At 42.1% G+C, this 25,406-nt stretch overlaps 1 protein-coding gene and 1 long non-coding RNA gene across 18 annotated transcripts in view; one reads left to right on the forward strand and one right to left on the reverse strand.

Moving 5' to 3' along the window:
• The window catches only part of LOC306810256, a 125,405-nt gene extending 104,146 nt beyond the window's left edge, over nt 1–21,259 (forward strand). Inside the window, exon 4 of the long non-coding RNA XR_013776420.1 lies at nt 21,238–21,259. This is a non-coding gene — a long non-coding RNA (uncharacterized lncRNA). The remainder of the gene's footprint in view (nt 1–21,237) is intronic.
• Nucleotides 1–25,406, reverse strand: part of HIC2 (HIC ZBTB transcriptional repressor 2) — a 72,272-nt gene that overhangs the window by 9,683 nt on the left and 37,183 nt on the right. For 6 of the 17 annotated variants that reach the window (XM_079322650.1, XM_079322649.1, XM_079322642.1 and 3 more), the window contains one exon: nt 22,341–22,410. The exons of 9 other annotated variants lie outside the window; for them this stretch is intronic. The gene's annotated coding sequence lies outside the window, so the exon portion shown is untranslated. Of the gene's footprint in view, nt 1–11,578; nt 11,681–22,236; nt 22,411–25,406 lie in introns of those variants that run through there. 2 more of the 17 variants (XM_079322652.1, XM_079322638.1) reach the window with 2 other exon arrangements.

A 25,406-nucleotide genomic window follows, 5' to 3' on the forward strand; every position in this document is an offset into this window, starting at 1 on the left:
CAGCTACCCTAGGTTTGACAAGCTGTTGTATCCTCTGCAGCACATAACCTTTCCACAGAATTCCTCTAATCAGCTCCAGCAGGATTATCATGGAGGAGTCTCAGGGTAGATGCTAAGCACAGGTTCCTTTCTACAAGTGGTGATGTGCCCCATTGAAAAGAAACCAAAAAAAAGCCCAAACCCACCAAAATCCAGTACAAAAATAAGTTTGCAGCCTGGCAGGGATTCAACATAGGTTTTAGACCCTCATGGTGAAGTGAAACGTGCATAGCTCTTATCACATTGATGGCTGCTTATCTTCAGCTGTGTTTCTGGAGATAGAAATCTTACATTTTAAAAGTGAGAATACTATTGATTATCAACCTTAAAAGATAAAAAGCCAAATGAAAAATATCTATAATACTTAATATTGAATCAGACCATAAAGCAGGACACAGGCCTGAGAAATTGAACGGGTTGTCATGAAAAGGAGAGAGTATAAGAAGATAGTTCATTCTGCCTGAACATCTGGTCTTAGGCCCAGGACAGTATTCTCAACATTCCCACCTGCATATTCATCCCCACAACTCTGTAACCAAATCCCTTTCACACTGAACTAATAGATCTTTTGTTTCCAGATCACCCTGTTTTGATTCCTGTAGGCTGAAGATTTTAAAATCTTGTCAATACAATGAAGAAGTGAAACAAGCAACTGTTTGCCTACTGACCTGGGCTGTGCTGAGTCAAGAGCATTTGCTGAACTAGTCTGAACAGACCAATGCCAGCATAAACAGGCCAACCCACAGTTAACTACCACACTGGAAGCATAATGGGCCAGAGCCTCAGGAATCTGGAGCTCCCCCCTCTCCAGAAGATCACGCTCTGCACAGCATTAAAGCACCTGAACTCTGGCTGCATCTCCCAGCACCACAACTCTGCAAAACTCTCAGCAATACCAGCAATTCTCAGTTTAACACAGGCTGAATGCTGCATAAAAGTATTTCTTGAACAGCAGCTCAAACATGAGGTTTTTCCCACCCAGATTACATCAATTTGCTTCTTGCTACTGTGAAGCAAGAGCTCTTCTCCATAGTTGTGTTTCCCCTCTAGGGCAGAGTTTAGCAGAAAACTGCTTCGACCAAAGGTGTTTCCTATTGTTAGAACACCTCACTGCAGTCAGAAATTAAGCTTATTGCCAACTCCTAAACAGAGTGCTTGTATGTTATATATTTATTGTCATTTATTGCTGATACACAGGAGACTAGAACTACCCAAATCTCTACTGGGAGGAGAGGGGGAGAGGTATGGACATTGCAGATCTTGTCAGCCAGAGTCCAGCACTAAAAATTCCTGCATATCTGCAGAGCACAGTTGATCTCAGGAACAGAGAAGTGGCATAGAACAAAGCTTCAGAAGCTCATGACCACTGCTGCTCGTGACCAGCAGCAGACTCTGGGCTCCTCTTCTACAACAACTGAGCAAACTCAGTTTTAGTTGTACCTTCATTGTAAGTAGTAAAGGCAGCTCCAATGTCCAATGCTAATCTCATTTAATTCATTTATTTACTCCCTATTGCACGAAAATAACAACAACATATCTAATGAAGTAGCTCAAAGGCCCCTTTGGTATGCAAAATTTCTGCTTCCTAGCCACCTCTGAGCTTGTACAGAATTCTTCCTTTACAATGCAAGAATTTAGGACATGACTAAAGGATCATTGCTACCTCCCAGTTAATCCTAGAGAGTGTCAGCCTGTCCTTCATTAAGGTAGGCCACTTGGCAGGGGGTGCATGGGTTGGCAACCTCATGCTGAGCATGCTCTGCGGGCAGGAGCACACCCAGCACTGTGGAAAAGGAGGAATGTCACGACCCTCTTTCAACCAAGACTGTCCTACAGGACACTCCCAGCTGCAGCACTGCTTTAGGGTGTGAGTCACCACAGGTACAAGCTGATAGCAGGTTGTGAAATGCAGTAATACTGGAGCAAATGCATGACCCTTTCCACTGTCCCTGCAACTGGGGAGAGATCTCCAGGACAGGGATGAGGCAGGCAGCTGGAACTGGTGAGTGTGACTCAGACTCCTTAGTTACATGGTTTGTTAGAGCAAACAAAGCCTCAGAGTACTAGGAAAAATGGGAGCAGGTTTGATAAAGATCCTCCCAATCAGCCTGTTTATTCTCATTTCTTGTGTAGACTCAGCAAACGTTTCTGCAGAGAGAAGCAGTCTGCACAGGAGCATCTGCATACACAATACTGCTAATATCATAAGCTCGCAATAGTTAACACTAGGTTTCCATGTTGAGGGGTGTAGTAGCTGTATTGGACCAAAATATCATCTCTCTCACCATATGCCAGATACCAGTGAGCACAAAACAAGCATTGCTGTCTTGCTTTTTTTCCCAATAAGAAAAAAATCTCATTCCCTTTACCCACATCTATAAATCTAGCAACAGTTCTTAATATAAATTATACCTTAAATGCAGCACTTTTAGCATTTATCCACAGTTTTTTACTTTGCTTTTCCCCAAAAAACTGACCCTAAATTCAGTCCTGTACTTAGCAAAGACGTCTTTGGTTTTAAGTTTCACTTTGGTGAAGTCTTTCAAGCAAACCACTGCAAGAGTTGATCCCTGCAGTATTAAGACTGTACGGCCTACCAAACATCCCTGCAAGTCAGATGCTTAACCCATCATCCTGAACTCTTTTTTATTTGGTTCTTTGCATCCACCAAGAAGTCTCAGCACATTTGAGCCTCGCAAATGAGAGGAGGCCAGAAAGTCACTATTGCCTGTAAAAGCAGAAGGCCTAACAGACTCCAAGTTCTGCAAACTGCCTGTATTGCATCCATATCTCTCCAAGCTGAAGATGACCTAATAGGAAAGCAGAGTTTACTCACTTTCCGAATTTTTCATTTCTTTGGCTGCTTTTCCTCAACCCCTACTTCTTTTTTTTTGACTGTTTTATTCCTCTATCTTCTTCACTGGAGACTTCAAGCATTATTTACACTCAGCTCACAGTCAGCAGGGAGGTCACTCTATGTATGTTTCCAAAATCCACCTCTTTCAAGTAAAGCTCCCATCCTGCTGGCTTTCTCCTGCAGCCCTGCACAGCAGTGGTCCTGGGCTGCAGATATGTGGGGCACATTTGGCCAGCCCTCCCTGACAGACAGCTTCTCAGCCTGGGGGATTACAGCCCCAGGCATACTAGGAAAGGCAGCTCAGCAAGGTCATGGGGTGTTGAAAACTTTGCTGCAGTCCAAAGCACAGGATCTCCCTCTTTTCCTTCCCTACACACTATTCTTGTCAAGGTCAAGGATTTCCTGGCGGTCCTCAAAGTACACAAATGATAGGCTTTTGTCATGAATTAAGACTTAAAATTTCTCTTTATTTAAAAAAAAAACTAGAAGGGATGAAGCAAGACAGGGGGGAATGTACTTTTGCCTAAGATTTGCTTTTGGAAAGGGGATTGACAGTCTATGTATGTGCTTTACCCTGTAATCTGAAAGCTTCTCAGGACGGGACCCTTAAAAGTATTTTCTGCTGAACCATATACACATCCCAGAACAAGAGAACCAGCAGCTCCCTGCATCCGTTCCAGTCTGCTCAGCTTCTCCTAAATCAACACTGCCAGAAGGCAAGACAGCACTATAACAAATTAGCACCACTCACAATTTGTTGAAGTTGCTGTTGCATTGTTTGTTTATTTAAAACACGCGCAAGCACACACACAAACCTCCCGAGCCTGCTCTCTGCTGCCATCCCCCAAACTCCAGATTTGTAGCCTCAGAGAAGCCAGCAAAGGCTGTGGATTAAACACATGCAGAGCAGCAGCCACTGTGCTGGGACTCTGCTTGGGTTTTACTCTTTCACTACAAGCAAAACCAAAGAATGTCCACGTTATTCCAGCCTGGAACATTATGGTGTAAAAATCCTTATTTCAGCACCTGACTAGGGAAGATTGTTGTTAAGAAAAAGAAAGAGCCACAGGCTTGAAAGGACCCAGCGCTAATACAACTCTTAGTGCTAATGCTATTTATGAACATCCAAGGGATAATCTGCACCCCTTATCAGCCCACAAGATTATAAGATCTTTAAAATAGGAAACACATCTTACTTTATAAAGCACTGTATAAGTTTAAAAAGCACAATATTAGTGGTAGTAAATAACTGCCAAAGTCAAGCACAGAGGTGGCTGTAAAACCTGAAGCACCATCACTGTTTCTATTTCATTCCAAGCTCTGGGTAACAGCACTGTAGATTCTCTGGTTGTGCCGACTTGGTCTCTTATGCACCAACCTGGTTTTACTTTGAGAAATAATTTGGGAAATGTGCTATGCTTATACTCATAGGAAGAAAGTAATGTTTGATCATGAGGTGGTCACTATAAGCATGAAGTTAAAGATCTGTAGATTCTTATCCTTCCACCAAACAGTTTTGTTTGCCAGCCTGTGTCAGTGTACTAGCAGTGATTCCTCTACAGAGCATTTCTATCTGTAGGCAATTATCACACACAGAGAGCACCCTACTATCGAAGCAGCTGCTCACCAGGTCCATCATGGAGCCTATAGAGACAGCTTCCCTTTTATTTCTCTTGGTTTATATGACAATAAGCTCTAGGCTGCTGCAGGCATACTTTAGAGGACAGTAAAGTCAGCATCGTCCACTCAAACTCTTACATGGTTTCATTCAGGATTTTTTTTTCTTTGTTTTAGAGAAGTTTTTTCTGTCTTATGAATGCTGTAAATGTTTTCATTTCTGGCTGCTGACAGATAACTGCATCAACCAAAGCATCTCTGCTTGCCTGGGTTGAGCGTGGCTTTGGTTTCTGGACAGGCAAATGCCACAGATACCACAGCTATCTCCAGCAGTTTAACAACAATTAAGGAAATTAAGAGATTTTCTATTCAGATTGAGACCTTTGCATGGAATTGTTGGTGCCAAAACAACATTATTTTATTCTTCAGATAACCCATGATTTATCAAATGTTTAAATACTCAAGCTTAAGTACTTCAAAAGCTACTCACTTTACATTTGCCACCTAAGGAAATTACTAAGCAATTTGTGCATTTTTTCCCTGCCAGAAAAAAAATGCCTCAAAAAGCAGACCAGAATTAATCATCCTCCTCCTTTCAGCATTATTACAACCATCACATTGGTAATTATTGTCCTCAAGGTGGGTGTGGGGGAGTGAAAATCTGTAACAGATTCTATTTTTAGAAGATAACCTTGGGAAAAACAGGAGGTACCAGAGAAACAGGCATGAGGGGTGAAGTTATGACAGTACTGAAACTAGCAGGAGACACAGGTGTACCAGGTGTCTGTGCCAGAGAGCTCTGAGAACACAAATGTGGCCACACCTCCTGTAAGATTTAGGCTTGGCTGGCAGGTTTCAGATGCACTCAGAATTCACAGAGAAAAGGCACATATTTAAAAGTTTGTGCAAGAGTTAAAAAAAAAAAAAACAACAAAACAAAAAAAACAAACACAACAAAACCAAACCCACACCAAAAGATTATTTTAAAACTTTGATGGATCACTTCCCAGGAGTTCTCCTCTCTCAGCAAGCAAAGAGGTTAAAAAGAAACACAAAAAACAACCAAAAAGCAAAGCAGAACCAAAACCTAAAAACAGCCAGAGAGGCTGAACTTCCCTAACACAGATGAAACAACACAGCAGTTTTATACTTACATAAACAGGATCAGAATCTGGCCCAAGGAGTAATACATGTACAAACTTCTGCTCACAGCCACAACAAACATTGATACCCCACCTTAGAGAGGAAGGAAAAAGTAAAATTCGTCCATCCTTACCCAGCGATATAACAGCATCAAGAGACGCCCGGAGGATGCAGAAAGCACTCTTAGTGAGGATACATTTGGACTAAAGCCTCTCTCTTGGCAATGTGCATTCCCAAGCACCTGTATCTAGGATCCAGCTGCTTTCAGCCCCTGGCTGCACATTATTCAGCCACATGCAGTTCTGTCACAGAGGAGGATTGAATAAATTGTGGCATTGTTACACCACAGTGCAGGTGCTCAGAAACACACACATCCTGAGGCTCGTGCCTCACCAGCTATACACCAGCTATAGAGGTGTTCTGATGCCATCCAGCTTTCCCTGATCCACCAAGTCAGTCCACCTTGGGTTAATTTGTTCCCTTCTCCAGGCATTTTCTTGGCAGGCACTTCACTCAAAGAATATGTTTTTTGAACAGGAAAACCACCTCAAAATCCCAAACCAAACAAGTCAACACCTCTGAAAAACTTGAATAAGTCACATAGGTGGCATCCTTATCACAAATTAACCTCCATCACAGATGCTAACATGACTTTCACACACCTGCTTTCTCTGCAACCTCATGTAAGAAGCCTGACAGTAATGCCAAATCCCCAGATCCTTCCAGGAGCAGTCACTGCACACCCAGACCTACTGCAGAAAATCAAATTCTTATAACAGGGTTTGTAATGTGAAAGCCAGTTTAATCTTGTGCAGGCAAGAAATAGCAGGGACTTGTCTGTTGAAAAATTAGGAGGTATATAGTAATTCATCAAATTGATTTAAAAGAGCCAGCTGCATGTGTGGATGCTGGCCCTGGCAGACAGTCCCAACCCTATGCATTTGCTTACAAATAGGCAAGGTGCTTTGGCACAGCTACTGAACCCTTTGAAAAGGTTCGTTTTGACATGTTGGATTTTTCAGCTGCTCTCTAAGCAGGAGGCAATTGAGAGAACACACCCAAGAACTGTAGCAGACACGACTTTAAAATCTGTCTTCGTTATGTTCTAATTTTTAACACAACTTTCTAACATTAGCAATAGCCAGATGAAATTTTTCATGTTTCTTAAAACAGAGGAGAGGTCAGGAAAACACCATTACACATAATTTGTTCTTTCTCTAGTGATAGTTAGAGTCCAGAGTCCTGGCCCACTGTAATTCTTAAAGCCAACAAATCAAATACAGTTAGTTGCCAGATTTAGTGGGCTTCAAAACAAAATATGTATTAGAAGGTGGATTTTTTTATTATTGTATTATTTAAAGGATTCAGTGAGGAATCTAAAAATCTGTGGAAGGGTTTGTTGAAGGGGGATTAGAACGAGAGGAACCTTATAAAAACAACTCCACACACTCCAATCTCAGGGTTTGTTCCTCTTCTCCATATAAAATCATAGAATCACTTAGGTTGGAGAAGACCCCTAAAATCAAGTCCAACATTTAACCCGTCACTGCCAACTCCACCTCTAAACTGTATCCCCATGTGCCACATCTACACATCCTCTGGATAATCTCATGGGATGGCAATTCCACCATTTCCTTGGGCAGCCTGTTGCAATCCTTGATGAACCTTTCCTTGAAATTTTCTCTAATATCCAACCTAAATCTACCCTGGTGCAACTTGAGGCTATTTGCTCTTGTCCTATTGCTTGTTACTTGGGAGAAGAGACCAACCCCCATCTTGCTACAACATCCTTTCAACCTTGCTGAACCTCCCCCAAGTGACCTCAGCCCATGGATCCAGCCTGTTCAGATCCCTCTGCAGAACCTTCCTGAACTCCAGCAGATCAACACTCCCACTCCAGCCTAGTGTCTTTCACCTGTGAGCTCACTGAGGTGCCCTCAACTCTCTTACCCAGATTTCTGATAAGGACATGCACACTAAAGCCTGCCTTCCATTAGGGAAACAAAGCCAAAAGACCTGGAAAACACTGCACTGAGACACATGACGGGGAGGTTCTGGGAAGCAAAGCAGCAGCTGAAGTTATATGGAAATAACGACACATTCACAGAAGTTCCCCTTGGATACATGTCAGCGTGTGGGAATGAAGGATTCAGTATTTGCATTTCCCAGTCAGATGCCAAGATAGCAAAGCTGGCAGGCTGAGGTGTTGTGGTGTTCCTTGAAGGGAGTCTCCAGCCACAAACACTGTGTGTACAGAACTCTTCTGCTTGCAAGTGTCTCTCACTAACAGTGAGTATTTTGAATTTTTTAAAATGTACTCTAGGTCAGTGCTTATAAAAGTAAAGCATTAACAGCTCCAGCATAGCACAGGCAGCTGGGCAAGCTCTACTGGCAGATCCTTGCCAACACAACCCCAAATTAATCCTGTGCTCTGCTCCCAACCCACACACAACAAGCAGGTAGTGCCATGGTGCCAACTGCTTCAGTCAGCATATAAGAGCAAAGTGCCGTGTTATTAACTCTTCTAAAGGCCACAGCAGAGCATTTTGATCCCTTCATACAACAGACACCTGAATAATTAGGGTGCTGGGCTGAAGGCCCTGGCAGACCTGCCTTTTAAAATAAGATGTAGCACTTCTGCATCATGGCTCTCTACAACAGATTTCAGTGCTTTTATGCTGCCTTTTTAAAGGCCAGCATTAACATTGTCAATGGTACATGGTTTATCAGGTGGAAAAAAAAACCCAAACCAAATCACACACAAATAGAGCCATCATTACAGTGGATGAGGTATCATGGTCTGTTTTAGGGCATCCAAGTCAGAGCCACCACCTCAAAGGTCAGGTTTTGCTCTCTTTCTGCATCACCCCTGGTCTGGCTCAGCCTTAACTAGCTCCATGGTCTTCAGGGCAGCACAACAGAGCAGGTAGCAAAGCACAGGCAAGGATCAGGAAGACTTGTGAAGAAAGCTGGCTGTAAAGCCAAATCCTGCATGTCAGAGGTCACAGCAGTAACTGAGGATTGTGCTTCAACCCCCAAAACATCCTCTGGTATCCAGGAAGGCTGCTGGCAGTAGGTGAAAGATGATTGTGAAAAACAGAGGAACAATGAAGAAAAGGTTCTTGGAATTGTTGTTGACACTGCGTGGTGCATGCACAGTGAGAAGGCAGAGCAGAGCAGCACTGGGACCAGGAAGAACTTCAAGAGAATATTCCTGTGAGCCTCTGGGTCTGAAATTCTCCTCTCCAACAGCCCAGTTTCCATAGTCAGAAGTGAGATCAATGCCTAACTACACAAGATTAATTATTCTTGACTTCTTTCCTTGGAATTTTGTAAAAGCCCAGCAAGAATGAAAGTCTGGAGATCCTCCCCAAAGTCCCTCAAATGCATTAGAAACTGGAATCTGGTGCAGGGCTGCAGTAGGTTGTCTCAGCAGACTCAGTGGCTAACGAGGTCTCCTGAAACAAAATGTAGTAAGTGTTCCTGCCTGGACTTGCCAAAAGACCTTAATGCAAATAGAACTGCAGGAAAATTAGGGTGGACTCTAGTGGCTGCCTCCCCCTCAGGGTTTTGGTTTTTCTGTTGTTTTTGTTTTTTTCCTTCAATCCTGATGAAATTCATCACAGCTGCATTTAAACTGAGGTTGTGATTTAAATTTCCCAAAGCAGGCAGGACAGGTTTGAAAGCCTGATATATCAGTGTGTGTGCTTCCTGAGAACCAAGGTAGTTGCAGAGCCTTCCCCAAGGGGTGCCTTGCTGGTCCCCTCACCCCCTTGACATGTTTGCTGTCACACAGGCCAGTGGATTCCTGGCAAGTCGAGCAGGCTTGCTCCTTACAGCCAAGCAGCCCCACATTCAAACATGCCACTATGTTCCTTGAAGGTATTTACAGTTTACTTTTTAGTGCTATTTAAGTTCAAAGGGGCTAGTAAAGCCCCATTAAGCCATTTACATCAAACTGGTTAGTTAATTATCCTGTTGCAGGCTTTAAATTAGCAATTTATAACCCCTTCCCTGGAGATGCCAGTATTTAGAAACAACTCAGCCAGGACATTTTGTAGGGTGCAGTTAAGGAACAAAAAACACCACTAAACCAAACCAATCCCCCCCACATCCCCCTCCCCACCCCCAAAAAAAATCCCAAAACAACACAGAATAAATATCTTCAGTTTTTGATTAACATCTGTTAACTTTTGGAGAATCCAGTAGGAACAGAGGTGAGGGAGAGCCCACTATTACCAGCTAGCAGGGATAGTGAGGCTGTGTCTACCCTAGGCTATGCAGCAAAATGTGATTTGCAGAGGCCCTAAGCCAGCATGGCAGGCACTGCAGCTAGAGGGGGATGATTCTTTCCTTACACCAAGATATTCTGCTTTTCAGTAGCATAATCAAAGGTATTTTTACATTCATATGTGCAAAAATGTATCTGCCCATCAGGGAGGAAAATGGTTTGAGGGTTTGGATCTGGTCAAACTGAACACTGGCCCACAGCTGCAGTCCTCTTTCAGGTTAGGATTAAAAAGACACATATTTATACCCTCTTGTCATAAGAGCCAATGACCCCAGGGGCCAAGTGAGGCTGGAGCTGAGGGGTCTCCATTCCCAGGATCTTCTCCCCTGCCAACAACCTTTAATTTCTGAGAAGGAGAGTCTATTGTCCACTCAGGGACTGTTTACTCCAGACAACCACAGAGTGCAAAGCTGTTACAGAAGAGAATTACCACCTTCCCCTCAAAATACCTGAGTGCCCAACTAACCCAGGTCCTAGAGCACAACCTTCCTCCTAATTTCCACCAGCCATTACTTTAGTTCTGCAAACAATTGACATACTGGATGTTTACCTGAAAATCTTATTTAAAATAAAGATTGGAGGGAAAGACTGCTCAGCTGCTACTATTTCCACACAACAATCTATCAAATGTAGGAGAAGCCTTGGCCCCAATCCTGGAAGCTGTCCCAAACCAACAAGCACTTAACACCTCACCAAGAGCAGGAATCCATAGAAAGAAGGGCAATGTGGAATGAGACTAAGGCAAACTAGATTTCACATGAACATCAAAAAAAGGCACATCAAATTTGAGAGAAAAATTCCATTCTACTTGAAAGATAGACAGATGAATCAAGTCATATGACAGACCCTGCAATTTATTTTTCCTTTATCTTAATACATCCCCTTTTCAATAGCAAAAAACAAAAAACTATCTTCTGCCAAACAAGTGTTAGATAAATTTTAAAACAAGAGATAAAAATCTAGGCAATTTAATTCTTTATGCTATGCAACCGTGAGATTTAGTTTGCATTAACTTGCTTCTTCTTATGGAGAGTAACTGTTTGACAGTAATTTTTGGGATGGGGCCAGATGGGAAGAAGAGAGGGAAATACACTCAGATTTCAAACCAAAGTGACAAAATACTTTTGTACAAAATTTGTAAGATGGTGCAACTTTTATGTGACTTACTGCTCTAAATTGCAAGACACAGGCCTTATAATAAAAATACTGGTAAGCACAACACAAAATCTAAATTATCTAAACGACTGAAAAACCCAACCCTACACATAGATGACATTCTCCAAATTCTCTGCCCTTTCTTGGGAGCAGTTACACCCAAACCATCACTCAGACCAGAGGCTGTTCTCTCCTGCAAACACCAGCCTGGCCTTTGAAACAGCTCGGTGCTAACAGGCTACAGGACTGCCTAATATTAGGGAATTATAAAATAATGTGCAACCGAGGAGAAAAGAATGCAAAGCCCTCCTGAGGATAAAATGAAAGTCTTTCCTGCTCCACCAAAACCTTCCATTTCCAAGGCATGCAATAACCAGCCTGTGCCTAGAACAGGTGTGTCTCCTTAAATACCTCGCATGTCACACTTGTGTCTCATGGCCACAGTCCTGCGGGATTATATTAGTACCAGTGCATACCAGCTGGAGCTACCCCCGGCGGTGTCCTGTGACTCCTCTGTGACGGGGGAGCCGCTCTGGCCGCGAGCACGGCCCCTGTGCCACATGATCGCGGGGACAGACAGACAGACAGACAGACACCCTGCCACGGCGGCTTCCGACACTTGTGCTCCCGGGGCCAGCCCAGCGCAGGGACAAGCAACAGACCTCCTCCAGCGCAGGAAGGGGGCACTGCCGGGAGACACAGCGCAGGCTCCTTTCTTTTCCGTCCTCTGCGTTATTACCAGCAAATTCTCAACCAATTTATGCCAAATAGACACGCTGAAGACCTCCTTTAAACTAGGAAAATGCAAAAAAAAAGGCTAGCAGAGCAAAGTCTACCCAGCCATTCCCAAGCAGGAAATGCTGACAGAGCACAATGCAGGTGTGGCTAAAGCAGGATGAAGGAAGAACAAAGGAGAGCGAGCCTCATACATCTTCAAGTCAGTGCAGAAAGACACCCCTTGGCAATTTCAATTCATCACTAACCTTGGAGTATGCTAGCCTAAGCAGCTGAAAGAGATAGTAAGAAAATTTTTATGGCAGCAAACACATTAATGACATTTTTTGTGTCACGAGTGACACATAATACAACAGGGAAGAACTACTTGGTTTTAGCTATAGCTCTGCATCAACAATTCAAAGGAATTCTTCAGCATGAAGAACTACCCTGATGCCATCCACCATGAAAGGGATCCTGCAGTACTGATCAGGGAGCCAGAGCACTGACAGGTGTGAGAAGCTGCTGAGCAGCACACATGGGCTAAGAGGAGGAGCCCTGTAGGATCTCCTTCTTAGTCCTCCTTAGCAGCATAAGTGCCTTCATTTTCCAGATAACAATTCTTGCAACAGCTTTTTGGAAAGAGAATATGTCAGTTAAAATGAATTGACCAATCTTGATGAAAAGCCTAACTTACAAGGAATCTACCACATCCATAAATTATTACAATGTTTAATTAATTCTGATTTCCAGGTTTCATTGCACATCAGGTTTATCTGCTCAACCCTGCAGTAACTGGCTCCAGGCATCACAATCAGCTGTTGGGGATGAAGGCATTGCCAAGCTAAATGTTCTTCTCAAGTGTTTTTTCAGTCCACCTCTGCTTTATAACCCTTCAACACTGGCTGAAACAGAGGGTTCAGTGAACCCAGTTCATCAGTCCAGTGCAAGTTGGAAGCAAAGGGAGATTCTCACATACTTTACATCCCATTCATCTCTTCATCTCACTGGCCATTTCTGTTCAAATAAATCTAGAATAAGGACATTCCATGATACTTCATTCTCAAACACATAAGCAGAACCTCAAAGCCCCCAATATCCATCTACCCCTACAAACACCTTCTTAATTCTCAGCTTCCATAGGCCTCAAGTCTGTAGCCATAAAAATCAGCATTAACTGCCAGGTGAACTCTTACTACTTAGCCAACTATTTATTATGCTGGGACCTTCACTGCCAGGCAAACATCAGTTGCAAATGCCACCCCATGTTCTCAGACACCAGGACTTTAAATGCTGAACAGCCTCCCATAACCAACATTTAACATCCTTATGTTTTCTTTATTCTTTGCCAGCTACAGTGTTAGGGACTTCCTGGCCAGTTAGCAGCCAGTCTGGTAAGAGCTCTGAACTTCACACATTTGTCAGGACATCTTAGAATACAGACTGTCCTGTACTTCTCAAGCAATTTGAAACCAAGTTGACAGAGCAGGCCTGGGTCCCCAAACAGACAAACGGAGGTCCAGCTGTATTTCATAGGCAATGTATTTACTGTGCCACATAGAAAATGTGCACTTCCAGGAACCTTGAGACTTGGTGACACACCTAATGCAGAAACGATTATTTCAGAAGCCATTTTTTAAAATCCCCATATTTAGTTCAAGAACACAATCATTCACTTCATTTTTCCACAAAAAAAAATCAGACTTTGGGAAAACCAGGCTTTCTTATGAGCAACCTCTCTGCATACCCAGAGCTGTGTGTTCCCATAGGGAAAGTCTGAATTTCTAGGTGAGAGCAAAACAAAACTCCTTAAAGTGGGAGTAGCTGACAACAGAGCTGTCCACGTGCCTCTGCACAGGCCTCCATCCAACTCCCACTCCTGTCAGTACTTGCAAGCCTTTAATCCAACTGAGGTTCTTCACCAATTTCATGACGTGCCTGTCTTGGGGCATAAAATCCTAGAGAGTGTCCCCATAAATCAAGCACATTTGTTATATAATTGAAAAGGTTTTAAAGGGGAAAATGGAAAAGTCCTACTGTCATTAAGAAGAAAATTAATGATCTAGAGCACAACAGTAATTAGCCAGATAGCTATTCTTTTTTATTGAGCAACCAGACTCATAATTAAGGTGCTTTTTCTTAAAATAATATATAAATAAACTGTTGGAAAGTTTTACACAACTTTAACTGGTGGAATTTCAGAGTTCAAATAAATTACAAGCTGCTTCACTGTTGGACTGTCTGTCTCTAAGGCCATAATTAATTTTAATGTTCAAATTTGCAGTGCCAAAAATGACCAGGAGGAAAATAGGAAAATAGGAAAAATCTTTAGGGCTCTCTTGAAGTTTGTATCAACAATATAGAATAAAGGAAAATAGGAGGTCAGGTGCACTTATGTTCAGAGATATCTTCAGCCTCACATACTTTGAGAAATAATTCAAACATAAGAAATTCAAAATTCATTTGGTCCCATTTTGGGGGAAGGTAATGGAGATGAGAAAGAGGAAGGGAAGGGGAAAAAAAAAAAAAAAAGAGATCAGCTGTTCCATTACAGACTTCATATATGAACACACAGAGGGAGTTTCCTTTATCTGTGTATCAAACCATTGCAAATACAGGAAAAGATAGTGCAATGCCATGCCAGCAGCTAAATGTGCCTTTACTTAATTATTTATTTATTCAAGAGAGCATTCAGTGGTACAGGAGACTAGATTTAAATAGAAGTAATTGAAAGCTACCAATTTTAATCTTGTTTTACATTTATAGTCTAAGTCGCACAGAATGATCAGTGCCTGCTAACTACAAAGCCATATTGATTTGCAACCAAATATAATCTGCTCTCAATTTGGTCTTATTTTCTGCTAACCAGAGCTACATAATCTCCAGCTAAAACATTTATTCGATTTCATAAGTATTTATTCAGCTGACATTTCTCTTCTTTTTTATAATTTTAATAAACAGCTAATGACTTTTATTAAACATTTTCTCATTTGAATCATAATGCCTGAAAATTCAAAAAGTAATGATCCATTGATAATTTTTTTCCTCATTTGTATCTACCATATTAAGCATTTCAGTCCAAACATTTTTAACATTTAAAACAAACTTTCATAAAGAAAAGTAAGCTGTAGCTGATGATCTAAAACTGAATTCACATTGCCTTATCCTTCAAAATCTAGAGCTACTAGATTTTGGCCTCCCATTAGATCTAGTTCTTATTCACCAGCTAAGAGAAGGAGAACAAGCATCCTGAATTTCTTAAGCTTTCCCTGTTTTCTCAACTGAAATCTTTTACTGATTAAATTAAAAAACAAACAAACAAACAAACAAAAAAAAAACTTAAAAAGGCAGCTTCATCAGTCAGAATAAACTCTTGTTCCTCATGTACATGGACAGATTTTCTGCAATTGAACATTCTGTCATTTCTTTGGCAGAACACAAGCAATGTCTAAATAAAGACAGATCTAAGCTCATTAAGATCTATGAAAATTGCTTAAGGCAGCCATTGTAATTTCAAGTTTCTCTTCCTAATTATTAAAAAGATTGTTCAATTCAGTAGCTTTTAGTTGTTACATCTACAGTGCATTTGACTTTTGCACAATACCCCACAAACTGCCATCAAAGACTACTAAAACCAACAAAAGCAAGAGATGATGCATCCATTTCCTACCATACACATTGTGCTTCACTTTTCTGGCTGTGTGTACTGAGAGGCTGTGATTGCATCTGTCCACATTTTGTTTAGCAATTCATACTGGAGAAAAATCTTATTTTCAAGAAAAATCTTAATACACATGCCAAAATAATAAGATGAAGCTGAATTTGCTATCAGGAAGATGGCAGAGAAACAGAAGACAGACCTTCACCTGATCAAACACAATGTTATGTGCAAAGTGCAGAAGAAACAGGTTTTCATGGAACCTTCGCATGCTACTTTCAAATTCATGTTTGCCTTCATAATCCATGATATTTCTCAAACCACTTCTGCACTAAGTGCCTCATTTATTTATTCCTTCCCAAGACAGCACTTCCATTTATAAAATTCATGCTTTAATTGCTTGCACCGTAAGCTTAGAAAACCTGAAAAGAAGTCTTCCCTTTTGCCACGGTGGATGCTGTTCAAGCTCACCCATGACCACATGTTAATCATCCAGTAATTTGGCTGAGGTGATAAAGCAGGAAAAATTTTGGACAAGGTGCCTTGGATAAAGCAGGAAAAGTATTGGACCAGGTGCCTTGGTCCTACGTCATGCTGGACCACTGTCATGTATGCAGCTTGGACATTGAGACAATTCCCCTGGATAATTTATCAGTATTGCAGGTTTCAAGTTGTGGCTAGATAGCAGATGCACAGAATGCATCTTTCCATTCTTACAGATTTTTGACAAAAGAAAGTCTGGATGCACTGAAGGAATTAAACCAATAAACCTTCTTTGCTCCCTGCTATAAACAGCCATTTTGCTGGTGTGGAGGGAGAAGCTACCAAGGGGAATAAGACTGCACATCCCTTCTTTAAAAGAAAAATGACTTGTAACTTGGAATTAGTCTAGTAAGAACACTATTTCCCTTCCCTAATGAAGTTCCTCATACAGTATTAAAGGAAAGTAATCTTTCAGTAGAATTTCAGCCACCTCAAAGGGCAATTTAAAAAATAACGTAGGGTTGTGATGTTTCAACAGGTTTTTCCACGAATTACTTAATAGCATCCAGAGGCTTCAAGTAAGAAACAGGACCCTTCATACAAGCAATTTATAGTAGCAATACACAGAGTGAGGCAGAGGACTTGAAGGGAAGGAAAATGCTGGGGGCAAGGAGAGAGAGGAGGTAAAAACCACAAGTAAGATTACTAAATATATCCAAAATCTAAAAACTGGAATAAAAGCCCTGCACCAAAGCCCTCTGGAAACACAAATGAAAAAAACCACAAAATAAAAAACAAACAAAAAAAATCCAAAGATCCAGCAGCCCACTCTGGAAAGAACCTCGTGCCCTGAAGTACTCCTGCATGGCAGGTGATGAGGTGATGACAGCCGACAGGTACAAATTCATTTGCCCCAGGACTGCCTGGCATGTGGACTCACAAGGGCTCAGTGAGCTGCAAGAGAAACCTCCCAAGAGAAGGAAGAAACTCTGGCTGTTTTGCCTAGAAAAGGCTCCCCAGAGCACAGAGCCGTGCTGAAGGAGGGCAGTGACGCCTGCGCTGCGGCCGCTCTCCTGCTCGGGGCAGGGAATGCCACGCTGCAGCCAGCTCGCTGCTCCAGGTTCACGTGGAAGCATTCCAAGCTGCTCAGCTTCTGACAGCTCTCCAACTGCTCTTCCACGAGGTATTGCTTTACATTACATTGCTTTCCCTGCCAGGAGGCACTGCTGTATTACAGTACAGTCGTCTAGCAAAATGTAAAACTGATTTTTTCACCTCGCAAATATCAACCGACTATTGCTGCTGCAGTCACGGCTACAAGCCCTCCTCTGTGTTACGCTTTCCTACTTTTGTGCATATACAAGGGATTTTAGTATCTTCAGCCTCCTCCCAGCTTTCTGCTCCCTCCCTCCTGTCGTGCTCCACCAGTCCTTTCTGTGGAGGGCAGCCATCCTCAGCTTCCCAAAAGTGTCACTGCTACTCGAGTTAAAAGTGCCTGAGTCAGCTCATTAGGTGCATTATCAGTGACTGCAGCACCGAGAGAACTGCGGAAAAGTAACTGGAAACATTGTAGTTACTTACACTTTGTTAACAAGTTCAGCTTCTTGTTCATTCAGAATTTTAAAAAAGATGCCAGCTACAAAGGCATTTTATAACACATATACATTTTTAGGTATTTGACTCCTAATTCTCTTCATTTTAGTGTGCTATACATTACCTGTGGGTTGCAAGGCAAAACTAGTTTCCTGCACTGCAAGGTAGCTGGTTTCCTTTCTAGTTTTGAACTGTAAAAATAGCCGCCTTATAAGAGCGAAGGTCTATCTGTCTGTATTCTTCAGCAACAGCCAGAATAGTGAGGGATGGCAGAGAGGGAGGAGAAACAATGACATAGAATACAGGCAGTCTTTTTCCTTCTTACACCCTGTGCAATTGTTAAAGATCTCCTGATCCAGAGGTTGCATCCAGGCCATCACTTTTAATAAGGACTTATCTGTCCTTCATCGATTTTTCAATCTGTTTAGACTTCTGCTATCCATAACACCCTGTGGCAATGAATTTCACGTGGTAACTGCTGCTTGACAGAGTGCCTCCTCTTTGCCTGCTTTGAATCAATTTAGCCAACCCGGGAGCTGTGAAGGATCACTCCCTACTCCCCTTCCCATTCATGGCAATACAACACATCTGCAATTTCTGTAATAAGTCATTTCTTCTCTATGGCAAAGAGAAATCACAGGGACTGACTTTTCTCTGGACCTTCCCTAGCCCTCCACTAACTTTGAAGGTGTGATTAGAACTGCACAGCACCTAAGACAATGGCACACCACGGATTTTCCCAGCAGCACACTGATGGTTTCTGTTTGGTTTACCAGCTTGGGTAAACACACAGAGTTTGTTGTTTCTTCAGGGAGTACAGCATTTCCTCCCAGCTGCCCATTTGTCTCTCTGCAAGAACTTTCTGGGGACTCAGTTCAGAGTGCTCTTAAGTAGTCTGCTGAGGTAACAGGTGACAGTTTTCTTCTCCCAACAACTGGTGCCCCAGTTCTCTCAATTTTTTTACCCAATTCAAGTCAGTTAAAATCTCAGCTTTCAAATCCCTGCAATTTTTCAAAGTCTTCCCAAAAGCACAGCAGTTTGCAGTCACTCAAAGCTCGTGGGTGCTTTCTTTCACCTGTACACCCATTAAGGAGGTCCACAAAGCACAGAAGCAGAAAGGACGTGGTTCTCCCCAGCAAACAGGGGGGAGAATTGTTGCATTAAAATCCACACTGACAAACCAAGGAAATTTTCTCAGTCTTGTCCCAGACAATATCCCAGTCTTAAGAAATTTCCTAGGAGGCCCCACATAACAGTGACTGTCCTGAAGAATCAGTCAGAACTTGGCAGTGTGATGCACAAATCACTACCCTGCCTCATGAGCCCCTGCTAATCCCAAAAGATGTGCTTCACCAAACAGAGCTGCTCCATATAATTGCTTGGCTTATCTCCCCTCTCTTAGCTGAGCAACCACAGTTCCTAAAGGCCTTAAAATTAATGACAGATATGCTTGCAGATTAAAATCTCTCTACCTGTGTAGTGCTGTGTGCATCACTTGTTCACACAGCATTGCCATTCACAGTCCTCAGCTGTGGTTTCTCTGTGCTTCTTATAAGCAGCTCAAGTGCTGCTGAATTAGCAAACACTGGGAGGAAACATCAGAGCAGTTTGTTTGACCACAATTTCAGAATTTCTGGCAGGGAGTTGTAACACATCAGGAGAAAAACAACAAAAACCAAAGTTGTAAACTGAAATGCTGCATCTCAGCATACTTGACCAGAAAACCGAGCAGGTAATTTGAGCAAAACAGACACTTAGGAACACGCAGTTAACAAAAGTAGCTCAAGACAGATTAAGAAAATAATAGCACAGACACATTTTACTTCCATAGTTACAAACCTCTGAATTTGAATGAAGTAGCTATAGAAATAACAACCTTTGTACATTGACAAATATCTACAACTACCCACAAACATAGAACAGTGTGCAAAAGCTGGGGGAATAAAGTAATCCAGTTCAGCAGATCGAAACATTCCTTTTGGATATCTCATTTACTGAATATTTTGCACACAGTGCCTGGATGTGTTAAGATCTGTGAAGAAGTATCCCTTTCCTTCATTTCCAAAGGAAATTATGTGAGATAGAACATCCCTTTTTAGGATTAAAAATTTCACCAAATCCCTTGTTGGAGTTCTGACATAAAGGCAATTCAGAGTCAGCCAGAGACCTGCCCACACCCATCACCATGACTTTCCAAGACTGGAATGAGAAAAAGTTGTATTTAAGTCTTGCACTCAGCTTTACATGTCTGTCACTTCTACTTTCTCTTTTGAAATGTATGCACAACATACACACACATTTATACACACATGTACAACTCCCTTCTGATATTTCTTCTGAAATCCCTACTCTGGCACTTCTTGTGGTGCTGAATCTATTAGATGGTTCCCCAGTTAATTTGCCCCTTGTGTTATAAAATGCTACCATCCCATGAGAGAACAGAACCAGCCAGGAGCTTGAACACAGGGAACACAACAGCCTGCTCACAATAAGCAGAAAAGTTATTACTGTAAAACAGTTTGTAAAGAGTACCTTAAACATTATGACAAGGAAATGGCAGTCTGTTCAGAGCTACACCAAGCAGGGAAAGAAGTTTAAGTCACTTGAGTCACAGAGCTAGTTCTTTGCTGTTCTCCAGAAAGGAGCGCACAAGCAGGTGAGGAAGCAGATCCTATCTCCTGCCTTACACGTGGACATCTGTGGAAGATTTGAGCTACAAAAAGTCAGCATGTACTGTTTGCTCACATCTCCTTTCTTTGGTAACCAACTGAGAAGCTGCATTCTCTTAGCATGAATGTATCCAGCCCTGGTTGAACTTTCAGAGAAGATCTGACTGAGAAGAATGAGGATGCCCTGCTTGAGATAAATGTTCTGGCCTCTTGTGGGCATAACTCTCCCAGCAGGAATTGACAGTTGATAATGTTATTGCAGAAAATGCATTTAAACTCGGTTTTGTTAATGAAGTCCTCTTCTAGCTGAAACTAAAGGATCCCTTTTCACCTAGTATCTTCCACATTTATCCTGCCATTGCTCCAGAAGCAAAACTACTACTAGTGAGGAAAAGTCACCCATAGTAAGGGAATGGACTCTACTTCTCAGCCTCAGAAAAAGGACAATGGATGAACTGACTTTGTAATTTGAGAAGGGTACTTCTTATCATCTAGGACATTTGCATGAAGCAACTTCTCAAGCTCTTGGTTTAATGAATAAAGGAATCAAATATTTCAATACATGTTGTAAATAACCACGAAGATTTGCCATCTGAAACAGCTATACGTGGCTTTCTCTCCATATCCACCATTTACAAATAAAGATTTCTCAAGAGATCAACTGGGAGGAGAACTGAAGCAGGCAGAGCTCAATACGTAGCCAAATTGAATCATCAAGGAAAAATTTGGACAACACAATGTTGAAAGTCTTGGAGACAGTTTGCAGTGGCTTCACTATGTTCAGTTTTTCCTTAAACAAAAGTTTTTCTAGCAAGCTGGTGATTTTCCTATTGTATCAAATTCCTTGATACCTACTTGAGAGAAAACTTCATTGATCCATGACCATTTGCATGGCTTATTTAAGCTGTAAAAAAAATTCAATGAAGAGATGAAGAAACTTGCTCAAAGTGAAAATGGCAATTGCAGAGCTAAGGAGGGACTCCCATCCTCATGCCCCTATGCCCTTTTCATTCTGCAGTTACAGGAAAGCACAGGCAAGAGGCCCTCAGCTGAAGGACAAGGGTGGAGTGATCTGGCTTCAACTGCCTGAGCTCAAGCTGCTGCTCCCAGTCAGTAGCAGAATCATCACATCCATCCTTTCTCAGGTAGCCCAGAGATGCCCAGCAGGCCCTGGGGAGAGCTACACCCCAAGATCTATCCACAGGGTTAGGCAGAAAGTAGTATCCAAGGTACCTATCATGGTAACATCTAAATGCAAGTATCAGAGCACTTTACGGACAAAAAGGGCTTTCCCCCAGGCTGTTTAAAATTTGCATGTTCCTGTGTAGCACTGAAGATAGCAGCAATGGTGATTCATTAAGATAATGATTTAAGTAGGAGGCTTAAGAAAGTTGGGGTGGATTAACATCCAGAGGGCTGCAGTTGGAGCTTCTCCACTCCAGGCTGCCACCTTCCCTTTTAAGGGAAGGGATGAATTCCAAAAGTCAAGAGAACTACGAATTAACAGCAGCTATATCACAACTACAATCTACTGGATCACAAGAGAGCCACCTCTGCTCCAGCCCATCTTCCTTGGCAAGGACAAGCACAAAACTTTATGCTGCAGGAAAATTTTCATGGCATTTTAAATTATTGGCAATTATAAATTATTGGGTTTCCCTTTCCTTAATTAGTTTGTTAGTGTAGGTTCTTCTCAAAAGAAAGGGACTGTGTGAATTTCTTTTAAACCAATTTCTATCCACCTTAAAAACAATACACATTTTCTTCCAACCAATTGTCTTTCTCCACTATTGAATAATCAGATGGGTTTGATAAATTGATTGCTCCCACATAATGATGTAAATATACACATTGGGAAAAAGTACACAGGTCCTTTCCACACCCCAACATTTAATCAAACTGTGATCAGTTACGGGTTGAGACATGCATTCTGTCCGTAACACCAGGCTAATGCTCAGACAGTAACAGGCAGCTCACACATCCCTGCTAAGACATGGGCCTTTGTACTGGGATTTACTTCCAGTTGCCTTTTAGAGAGATTTACAGGCAACCAGTTTGGCTATTCTGCTGCTCACTTGGAATGCTTGCAGTAGGGCATCCCTGTGTGTATTGCCCACTCACCGCTAGCTGTGCTTGGTCTGAACGTCTTCTAGGCACTCTATCCCATGCTGATTCAGAACAGAATAGCTTCCTGGAATGCAATTATAGAAACAGTGAGGGTTTGTCTTAAAAAGGGATTATTCCAGAACAGCTATTCCTTATTAACTATTGCAAATTGCCTCTCTATTAGGATGAAGTTAACTGAGAATAGCTCTTCCATTCAATTTGTAACTTACCTTGGTCTCAATGAATGACCCTGTTTAGGTGAGCCCTTGGTACAGCATAACACACCTGTAACAGCAGCTTCACCCACAGAAACAGACTCAGTTGTAATGAAAGTAGAGTTGCTGCATGGGCACATCTCAGCAGAGTTTAAGTTGGGCAGATAACAGGATCAGGAAATATGTTCTAAAAAACAGTTGTTTCAATCACAGATCTCATCAGTACTGCCTGTGACATTTTGTAGTATATAAGTCAGGATCTGCTTTGTTCAAACTTGGTTTATTCCTCAGATATATGAAGACCTTAACAGCAGGGAAATTTTGAGTTCTGGAACTTCTTTGTTTATTAAGTTCTTAGCTTGCAAGATTTCTCATCCAAAAGGGCTGAGAAAGTACCTGGCACATCTTCGATGCTTATTGAATACATTAAATAAATCAAACGTTTTATGATAAAATTCCACTCCCCCACACCAAACAGATGTAAGTGCAAGTCAAGGAGTCTTGAAAAATTGCACTAAAATTGATTTTGCTCCAGTTTTCCCCAAAGGAAAAAATTTGACTGCGGGTTGAGACAAAAACACGGAAAATTTAAGCTATCATGAACAACTGAAAAGAGAAATGGAGAAAAGACAGAAGCCAAAACTGAACTTCACATTCAGCATGCATAATTTATATTCTCTCCAGTGTTCTACATGAGAGGCATTCCTGGACTCACACATAAAGTGGGAGACCTGTTTCTTGGGCTCACCATACTTCTAGAGAAAAATGCAAGATACCTTAAAGCTGGTGTCTCCTGCCTACTCTGGGGAAATCACAAACCACAGACATCATGAGAGGATAGAAAAGATAGGACACAACACAGCTGAGGATGTCAGTACAAAATGATCCTGTGTCAAAAAAAAGGGTGATCCACTCTGCCATAAGTTGATCACAGGATCAATCTTTCAGCCTCCTTTTGCATACAGGCAATCTTGGTCAGTGTATGTAATATTTTATAAGCCATTTTTATGGGTTCTTTTCCCCATATAAGAGAAAGTTAAGAGAGATGTGATAGAAAGGGGAAGGGCAAATACAAATATATGCAAATCAAACCAGGGGAAAAAAGAAAAAAAAAAGAAAAAAGTTAAAGGAACTGAAACCACTTCCAGTCTCTCCCTCTAATAAATTCCACACACTCATAGACTCTGGCACCACTTCACAGTAACCCCAAAAGATGTTCACCTGCTCCCACAGCACTAAGAAACAAACAGTGAAACATGAACAAAGAAGCTCCCACCTAGGATGACCAATGTAATCCCCTGAGAGCACATTGCAAGGAGAAAACCTTATCATGAAAGCAGGAGAAAAACAAACACATGCATGCACACACACAGCTCCACTGCTGTGCACCATTAGCATCCTCTCCACTTTCTATACACATCCAGTATCAGGAGATTTATATTCAGGCCAAAAGCTCATGCTGGCAGGAGAGGAAAGTACTTTGGAAAAGAGAGGGGAAGGGGAAAAAAAGCCTACAGTTTCTTGGCTTGTGATCAGCAGGCTGGATGCATTCTGTGGAACTAGGCCAAAGCATTGGTTATTATATTCAAGAGAACATCTGAATCCCAGCTCAAGGGAGCCGCGTTTGCAGCTCTCATTTATGCTGTATATCAATTGAATATCAAACCACATTTTCCGCCTTCTGAATAATAAAGCTTAATAGTTTGGGACTCCCATATGGTCTATTGTTAAAATATTTCCAAACACTGGCTGCTGTTTTATTTCTGAAGGAAAGATTTCTCTTTCCTCTTCAAGCTTTACTTGTTTAAAAAATGGTTGTAGCAAAAGCTATATATATTTCCAGAGTTTGAACTACGGTTAAAAAAATGAGAGGATAAGGAAAAGAAAATACATTTTGAAACCAGCTTTTTTCTTTTTAATGTCACATGCAAATGTTTGTTCCAGGCAGAAGCAGCTGGTGCCACCAGGCTCTGCTGTTTAGAACAGGGGGTGCAGAAGCTTTCAGAAGCCATGAGTTGCTCTAACAAAGGAGGGACCACACAGACTCAAGCCATTCACAAAAGGACCCAGGCCGATTATTTGACTATTACTTACAAGGAAGCTTGGCCAGTAACGTAGGCAATAAATACTGGAGAAACCTGTTCTGTGCATAACCCAGGTTTGTCTTTTCACAAGTCCTGCTCTCTAATTAGCTACTCATTCCTCGAGGGCACTGCTGATGGATGGAGTGTATCAATTTGGTATAATTTTTTTTAAAAGTCAAGAAACTTGCTAAATAATAAAAGCATCAGCATAATAAACACTCTGCAGTGTTAGGAACAGTCACTAGTGCTCCTTCCCAGTCCCACCAGAGAAGAATATTCCTGTGCTTTCTACTTTGCAGAAAAATACCCAATGTCAGACAATCTGTAACTCACAAGGGCTGCAGTGCCCTGCTCAGAGCTAGGATGAGAGCTCAGAAGTGCTCAGCTTTTGATCTTACATTCACCCCCTGTTCCATTTGCACAGGACTCAGCTGCTCTGTGAGCAGAAGTGAAACCCTGCAGCATTGCCTGGTTGTGCACTGGTATGACCCCCCAGCTCCACCTCACCCAGCCCCTGACCCCTCCAAGGAGTTCCTCCTGCACTTGGGGACAGGAGCTCTCAGTGTGGCACCTTCCCACACATCTGCTGGACACTCAGCCAAGCACAGGGTGCTGAGCCAGGCACAGCCAGCAGTGAAATAGCACAAAAACAGAGCTGTTCTACAGCCCAGGGAGCCAAGTAGAAACGTCTGCTCTCTCCTCCTTATCTTTTGCTCTAGCCCTCATTGCTGTTTCTCATTCCTGTCTCCTACTTCCCTCCTTCTGCCAGTGTGTTCCCCTCC

This window comes from Erithacus rubecula, assembly GCF_903797595.1.
Source record: "Erithacus rubecula genome assembly, chromosome: 19".
NCBI lineage: Eukaryota > Metazoa > Chordata > Aves > Passeriformes > Muscicapidae > Erithacus > Erithacus rubecula.